Raw genomic sequence first — 8,452 nt, forward strand, 5'->3', positions numbered from 1 at the left:
GTGGAATTTTTTTTTTTTTTTTTTTTGCGTTTTTTCTTCCTGCCTTCATTTTTCCTTTTCTTTGTATCCTCCTTATTTGCATATAGTTTTTCCTTTCCTCTCCTTCCCCCCACCTTATTTATTTATGTATTTATTTATTTATTGTCTCGTTAAACTGGCAGGAACAGGGCAGATTTGAAGGCAGCTAGAACAGGGTTCAAATCCCGGCTCCGCCCGTGAGCTCAAGAGAATAGGCTCCGGGAGAGAGTTCTTTCACCACGCTGGGCTTTGGTGCCCTCTTTGCAGAACAAATTTAAAAATCCCAGCCTTTTGGGCTCGTGGTCAAGAGTTAACCAGAAAACGGACGCCAAGTACAAGGTTGGTGTCCAGTGAGCAGCCAGGAAGTGTCACTCTCTCCATGTCCTAAGCTGTTCGCTTCTTTTCTCTCTGTTTATTTTCTTCATTTACCTACGTTTCTTTCAATAACTTCCTCTTCAGTTTCTGGAAGATTCTCTGTAGGGGAAACGTCTCCAGACAGCTGGTGTCATAGCAAGGACCTGGGCCTGCCACTTGGTACCTGAAGCCTGCGGAACCTCATCTTCTCTTGGAAAAAAGGAACTAGAGCCTTTCCCTCCCAGGCATTGGCAAGGATTAACTGAGCATGGGTGAGGTGTGCTGACCGCAGAGCCTGATGACCAGTACTTCTTCTCTCCTGCCCCTCATTGCTCTGGTCAGGCTGTATGTCCACTACCGCACACACTATCAGTGCTTGTTCTGACCGGTCCCTCTGCTGAGCCATTGATTTATCCATCCATCCATCTATCCATCCATCTATTGTCCATCTATCCAACATCCATTCATTCATCCATTGCCCACCCACCCATCCATTCATCCATCCATCCATCCATCTACATGTGCATTCATCAGCCATCCGGCCAGTCCTCTGTCCATCCCTCCATTCATCCATTAACCACCCACCTACCCCTCTGTGCATACACCCTCCATCAACCAGCTGTTGTTCACCCATCCACCCATCCACCCATTTATTTATTCCACACTTGTTGTGTAATAAATAAATAAGATCAGTCTAAATCATACCTTGTCATAAAATTCTGTCTGATAGTTCCACAAACAGAAAGAAGAAATAAAAATGGGATTTGGGAAACCTATGGTCCTTCCATCCTGTTTTCTCGTGAGCAGGTAGTGAAGAGGGAAGGGGCTTTGGCCTTGGGGACAGGGAACATGCATTTGAGTGGCTTGGTGCCTTTGAAACAGAATCCAAAGGCTCTGTGGCTGTGCCAAGGGGATTCCTGAGGGAGGGGCTAGGACTTCTTCAGGTCTTCACCCTACCTGCTCTTACACTGGTCTCTGTTTAAGGTTTAATTTGGAAAAAAATAAATGTTCATCTGCTACATAATTTTTGAAAATTAGACAATTTCATTGAAAAGATGGAGAAAGCTGAGCCCTCCTGCATCACAGCCCTGGTGATGTCAGCCCTAGGCTCAGGGCACCTGGGTATTCTCACCCAATAGGTAGCAGCTTTGAGTCCAGAGTGTCACTCTTCAGCAATTTTTAAAAAGTACTCATATAGTTATACATTTTAGACACTAAAGAAAGGTTGAGAAAGAGCCGTCTTCTTTCTTGTTAACCATAGAATAAAGAAGAAATGTCTAATTTTCAAAGATTTTCTCAGTGCTTACCGTAAGCTTGGCAATGTGCTAACTGTTAAACAAATGATGTCACTTGGAGCCCGAGGGGTCCCTGAAACTCTTCCAAAGTCTCTATGGGACATGATCAGAGGTCATTTCAATGTGGACGTTAAGCAGATCTGGTTTCAGGTTTAGAGCTGCACAGGCTGTGTGACTTTGTGGAAGTGACTCTCCTTGGAATCTCAGCTTCTTCATCTGTAAGAGTGCAATACAAATAATATGTTATGTTTGGAAATTAAGTGAGAAAATGCATCCAGAATGTTAGCGCTGCCTGGCACATAGTTACCACACCAAAAAAATATTAGCTACCATCACCATCTAAATAACCATCACCATCATCACCACCATCACAATCATCACCATCATCCCCATCATCACCACCATCACCATCATCATCACCATACCATTCACATCACCATCATCTCACCATCACCATCATCACCATCATCATCATCATCACCATCATCACCACCATCATCATCATCATCACAATCATCACCATCATCCCCATCCCATCTCCATCATCACCATTATCATCATCATCACATCACCAACATCATCACCACCATCACCGTCATCATCATCACCATCACCATCAGTCACCAACATTATCATCATCACCATCATCACTATCATCATCATCACCATCACCATCATCAACATCATCACCATCATCATTATCACCATCACCATCATCAACATCATCACCATCATCATTATCACCATCAATCACCAACATTATCATCATCATCACCACCACCATCACCATCACCATCATCACCATCATCATCATCATCACCATCATCACCACCATCACAATCATCACCATCACCATCAATCACCAACATTATCATCACCATCACCATCACCATCATCACTATCATCATCACCATCATCAACATCATCACCATCATCATTATCACCATCACCATCATCAACATCATCACCACCATCACCATCATCACCAGGCAAACAAAGGTGACCCCTTTGTGGTCAGATTTGAAGAGAAGGAAGCAATCGGATAAAAAAGAATTTTAAGCAGAAGAAAGTGCATCATACGAAGGTCGGAAGAAGAGGGAATGTGAGAAGGTGGAGTCTGGGGAAGATACAGAAGGGGAAGATTGATTCTGAGTAAGATGGAGGCTGGGAAAGATGAAGACTGTAAGATGGAGACTGGGTAAGATGGGGTGTGGGTAAGATGGGGTCTGGGATGATAAATCTGGGGAAGATGGAGCTCTGATAAAGATGGAGTCTGAGGGAAGATTGACTCTGGGAAGATACAGTCTGGTGATTATGGAATCTGAGGATGCTGGAGACTGGGAAGATGGAAACTTGGAACATGGAGTCTATGTACAGTGTAATCTGGGGAGGAGGGAGATTGGGGAAGATGGAGTCTGGGGTAGTGGAGACTGGGGAAGATGGAATTTGAGGAAGAGGAAGACCAGGGGTAGAGGGAATCTAGGGAAGATGGGCTTTTGGGGAAAGATTGAGGCTGCGGGGAGAGGGAGTCTGGACCTGGTGGAGACGCTGCCTGCCGGCTCTGGTTGGATTTCATGCTGGATGAATGGACTCCACACTGTCTTGTTTTACGCAGACACACCCAGGATGTTTGGGCCACCTGTCAGGTGGGAATGTTTTGTGGCTGTAGTTGCCAAGACCCCTGCTCTGCACCTTTAAGGAAGCACCAGGTGTTTGGAGGGATCTTGGGTGTCCCAGGGGTCCCATCTCTTGTCTGTGTTCTTTGGGAATCTTGACCTGCTCCACTCACCCTGTACTCCCAACACCTCCAAACGCAGTGATCTGGAAGAAGGAGAAGAAATGTTTCAGGGGCCACTAGGCCTCACAGGCCCACTGGGAGGTGCTGCCCATCTTGCACGTTGGCTCAGGGATGGCTCCGGCCAGCCTGAGGACAGCCAGGTAGTTACATAAGTCACTCCAGGAAGGGGCCTGGCTGGACACCCCGGCTCCTCCAGGCACATATCAGGGTCAGCGCTTGTTAGAAAGGTTTCATGGAACAGCATCCTGCTTGGGGGGGGGGGGCTGCAAGGACATTTGTACCCACCCTCAGCTTTTCCTGCCTGCTCCATTCCAAAGCCTGCCGCCGGGTTCTACGCAGCACCTGCAGGAACATCTTTGCCACTCTCTCAAAGCAGAAATAATAAATAGCAGAGAATAATCAAATATCAATAGAGGCTGCCCTCCCACCTCGCCGGCAATGGGCATGATAGCGGGAGAGGAAGCTCAGAAGCATCAAGGATTCCCCAGTCTCCCTGTCCCCCAGCGTCCCCAGGGCCCTCCCTCCCCACCCCCTCCCCCAGGAGACGGGAGGAACTTGGCAAGCCATCTCGTCGCCAATCAATCTGTGGTGTAACAATTAGCACTTAGGCACCACTCATGCTAAACACACGCTTAGAAAACACTTTAAAAAAAAAACGGTTGGTGGGGCGCGGGAGGAGGGGCGCGGAGTCCTCCGAGCCAGCCCGGCGCAGCGGCGGGAACTGGCAGGGAGCGGAGCCGGCAGCAGGCCCGGGAGGAAACAGATCAATGCCGTGCGGAATGGAAGGCATCTAATACCCTATTATTGACGAGGCCAGAGCACTTTGAGGCGTGTTTCCACCGTGAGCAATTAGTCTTGGAGACCGCAGGAGTTAAGCTCGCGCTGGTGGCCCCCCGCCCGCCATCGGGAGGACACTTTTCCTCGCGCAGCCCGCCCCCGCAGCCGTGGCGCCAGGCTGCAGCCGTAATGGGGCCCATCCGCGGAAGGCCAAATGCTCCAGCCTCCCAGAAGGCCCCCGGGGGCCCCCACCCTGCCGGCCCCCCGCCCCGGCACCCCCAGCCCCCGTAACAGAATCCAGTCGACGCGGAGTCTGTCTGCGCCGGCGAGCTGCCGAAATTGATTGTAATGGTTTTATCGCGCGCAGAGAGAGCTGGCTGTTTTCTCGCCTCTGCTGTCGGCTTTCATTAACGCCCAGGCACAAGGAAGTGACTCCTCTTGGGGCAGGCGGCACTGGATCGGATGAAAGGCGACTTTTGTTTGTGGGCATGCAGCAGGGACAGCGGGGACAGCAGGGACAGCGGTCTCCACTGCTGCTGCTGTCTGGAGCTCTCCTGGAGAGGAGGCTGCTCTTCCCCAGGGCCCATCTCTCTTGCATGAGAGAGAGAGGAAGAGAGAGGGACAGACAGACACAGACCGACAGACAGACACTGACTCGGGCAAATGTACCCCAAACAGCAGAGGTTGCTTTCCAGAGCCAGTTTTGGCCTCATCCCTAATGGCTTGAGTACTGGGGAAGAGGGATCCAAGCAGGGATGAATGGAGAGAAGAGCTGATGATTGACAGTGGTGGCCAGAGGTGGGAAGCTCTGAGGCTTCTTTCTCCTGCCCCAGCTGGTCCTGTCCAAGCACTTGGGGGTCGTTCTTTAAATTCCTACAGCAACTCTACGACGTAGGTGTGATCGCTCCCATTTTACAATAGGGAAACTGAGGCATCGAGAGGCAATGGGAAATGGCCAAGCGTGTCAGTGAACAGCTAGAGGATGAAGGGCCACGGGAGCCGGGTCCTGCTGATTCCTGATCTGGTTCATTCTCCATACTCTGTTCCTGCTTTCTCAAATCTGGTGGGATGAGTGGGTGTTACAGGGTTGAAATACCTCAACTACTGGGTATTCCTCAAGTATTGGGAAATTAGGAGTAATTCAGGCTTAAAAGAACCCAGATGGAGCCCCCTCTCCCCCCACGGGGAATAGGCGAAGGTCCAGTTCCACCTAATAACTTGCCAGACTTTCTTCTTGTTGCTTTACCTCTGTTCCCTGGGTTTCTGCTCCCTCTGTTCTCTCCACCCAGAATTCCCAGATCTGGCCTGGGCTGTGCCTGGAGCAAACATAGACAGTCTTGCAACTCGACTTCCCCACGGAAAACCGCTCCTGGTCGCAGCCTTCCTAGACTTCTGCAACACTTCTTCACAACCGTATTTTTCTTAGTCTCCGCCTTTTTCACTAACGTTAATTCAACACCGATTTGTCAAACTCTGGCAAGGTGCCCATTTCCATATTAGATTGAAAGCTCATTGGGCATGTCTTTTTTTTTTTTGGAGGGGGGAGGCAGTACCGGGGGTTAAACTCAGGGGCACTCCATCACTGAGCCACATCCCCAGCACTATTTTGTATTTTATTTTGAGACAGGGTCTGGCTGAGCTGCTTAGTGCCTCACTTTTGCTGAGGCTGGCTTTGGACTCATGATCTTCCTGCCCCAGCCTCCTGAGTTGTTGGGATTACAGGTGTGCGCCACTGCGCCTGGCCTCTGTACATACCTTTGGATGGTATTTTCCAGAACTGTGGCTTTATTGTGTGACTTCTTGAGTAATGGAGTAGTAATAAATTCCATGCAAACAGAGTCTCATAAACGTGATTTGTGTTCTGCTGGGCACCGCTGTGACAGCACTCCAGGCTGGAGATGGGTGAGTCATCCTAGAAGAACCATCCTTGACCATCCAACCTGCCACTTATCCATAGGTATGCGATTGAGACAGTTGAACCTGGACTCCCCACATCAGCAGAACTTGACAACTTAAAGACTTAAGTGGTCACTGCCTTGAGGCCCTAAGTTTCAGGTTAGTTTGTTAAGCAGTAGTACCTACCATACATGGACCTAGAAGCACAAAATTCGTTCCTGCAAACCAGGCTTTGCAACGAATCACCTGCAGCGACGGCCCTTGAACCCAAGAATCCCTTCGCATGTTTTGGGGATGAGTGGGGCCGGGGTGTATTTTATTTTTATGTTTATTCCTCCTTCCTCCTTTGGGAACCCTTCGCTAGTTGGGAAAACTGGGCAGAATCAGTGCAAGGAGGTGAAGGGCCAGTCTACAGTAGCACTTGGAGGAAGGACTAAAGACAAACCAGTTGGGTGCCACAGCTCTGGGGATTATGTCTGGATTTCAGAATTCAGGACATCCACTAACTGCATTAGCATGAATAACCAAATCAGGATGGAACCGTGAAATTCTGTGTCTGCCCGTGCTTGTTTATGACAGGGTAGAATCAGGTCTGTAAAAAACCATAGGAACATGCACTTCTGTCCGTTTGCATTCCTACAGTGGATCAGGCAGATGGAAGGAGGTCCCTATGTGCTCTTAAAGACTTCTCCCTCCTCTTCTTCTCTTTCCTCCCCCACTCTCTCTGGCCTCTTCTCCTCTTTCATGTTCTCAGGCTTCTGTGAATTTCTACCCAGACCCTGGGTTCAGGGATCAACGGTCTTGGCTGCACCCAGCACAGTAGGAGGAACTGTGGGAAACCGTGGGAAGTCAAGGTCAGAAGTAATTCCCAGTGGAAGGTGCCGGCTCCCCGCTTCCCACAGCAAGATGCCAGGGCTCTCGTGGACCCTTCGGTGTTGGTGAGGATTTCTTACTGACATCCTGCAGGAAGCATTTAGGGCGAGAATCCAGGCAGAAGCAGAAGGGTTGGTGTGAAGACCCAGCTCTCAGGAAAAAACGACATAATAACCAGGTCGGAATGGACAGATGGGTTGAGAGGGAAGAACTAGGGCTCCTGCTGCACCCCCTAAGCAGGACCCAGGCCCGGGGTGATAGGTGATGTGTTATAGCCCCATGTCTCCAACAATAAGGTGGGAAGGTAGCCTCTGATGATCCCAAGGACTGTGCACTCTATGATTGTCACATAGGGGTGCAGCCCCACATCATGGTGGATGAGGAGGCTGAACAGTGGGTGGCTGTGAGTGCACCTGGTGAAGTCCTCAGCCCTTCACGAGGGAGACCTGGGAACATGAAGGCACCGCTCTCAGTGTAGTTGGGAGCAGAGCTGTCTCAGGAACCAGGCCAGGTTGGGGACGGGATGGAGAAGACTGACAGGTGGGCTTGGGTGAGCTGAGTGCTGGTTTGGAAAGGGACATGCATTTTCAACTTGGCTTTTCCCTTGACACTCCCATGGGCAGCAGGGTTCTAGCTGAACCAAAAATGGAATTGGAGACTGGTTTAAGTAACGAACACGTGAGCCCTCTGCACCCCAGAAAGCACACACAGGCACTCTCAGAATGAATGAATGAGCACAGTTGGTTCACGTCCTGGGGCTGCTGGGGCAAAGCTCCACCCCCTAGGTGGTCTAAACAACAGGAATCTATTGTCTCTTGGTTCTAAACGTCCCAAAGCAAGGTGTCATCAGGGCTGCGTCCCCTGGAAGCTCCAGGGGAGACATGTCACGTGTCTTTCTCTGAGTATCTCTTCATGGCCAACAACCCTCCATGTTCCTTGGCTTGTAGGTGCCTCATTCCAGTCTCTGTTCCCTCGTCACATGTGTCTTCACATGGCTTCCCCTGTACCTGTCAGTCTCTGCCCTTCTCCTCCGCTTTTTATGGACGTCCATCGTCCTGGGTTAGGCCCACTCTAATGATCTCATCTTAACTCAATCCCATCTGCAAAGAGCTTATTACTAAATAAGGTCGCATTCACAGGTACGTGGGTTAACAGTGTTTCCTTTGGATGGACACGGTTTAGCTCACAACAGCATGGAAGAAATGAGTCCCTCATGGGAGAGGTGTGGGCATTGGCGGCTGCTGAGTTGAATGGCACATGATGTCCCACGGCTCATCCCCTCTGTCATCTTTGGGGCTCAGCCAGCTGCAGTGGGGGGCTCCCTGCAAGTTTAGAGTCAATTTAACAGTGCAGTCGTCCCCCCATTCATGAGGGTTATATGCCTGCAACCTCAGGGATTTCCAAAGCCTGTATATAATATGTTTTTAATATACTTCCTGTG

The 8,452-nt window shown here is 49.9% G+C and overlaps 1 long non-coding RNA gene across 1 annotated transcript; it reads right to left on the reverse strand.

Moving 5' to 3' along the window:
• Positions 1-1,067: 1,067 nt before the first annotated feature.
• Positions 1,068-3,946, reverse strand: LOC125611251. Its single transcript, XR_007341408.1, has 3 exons — positions 3,751-3,946; positions 3,204-3,488; positions 1,068-1,883 (listed from the first exon to the last, which is right to left on the reverse strand). It is a non-coding gene; the product is annotated as an uncharacterized LOC125611251 (long non-coding RNA).
• Between the last annotated feature and the right edge of the window lie 4,506 nt (positions 3,947-8,452).

The sequence above is a fragment of the Marmota marmota genome, unplaced genomic scaffold (genome assembly GCF_001458135.2).
Source record: "Marmota marmota marmota unplaced genomic scaffold, marMar, whole genome shotgun sequence".
In the NCBI taxonomy this organism is placed as follows: Eukaryota; Metazoa; Chordata; class Mammalia; order Rodentia; family Sciuridae; genus Marmota; species Marmota marmota.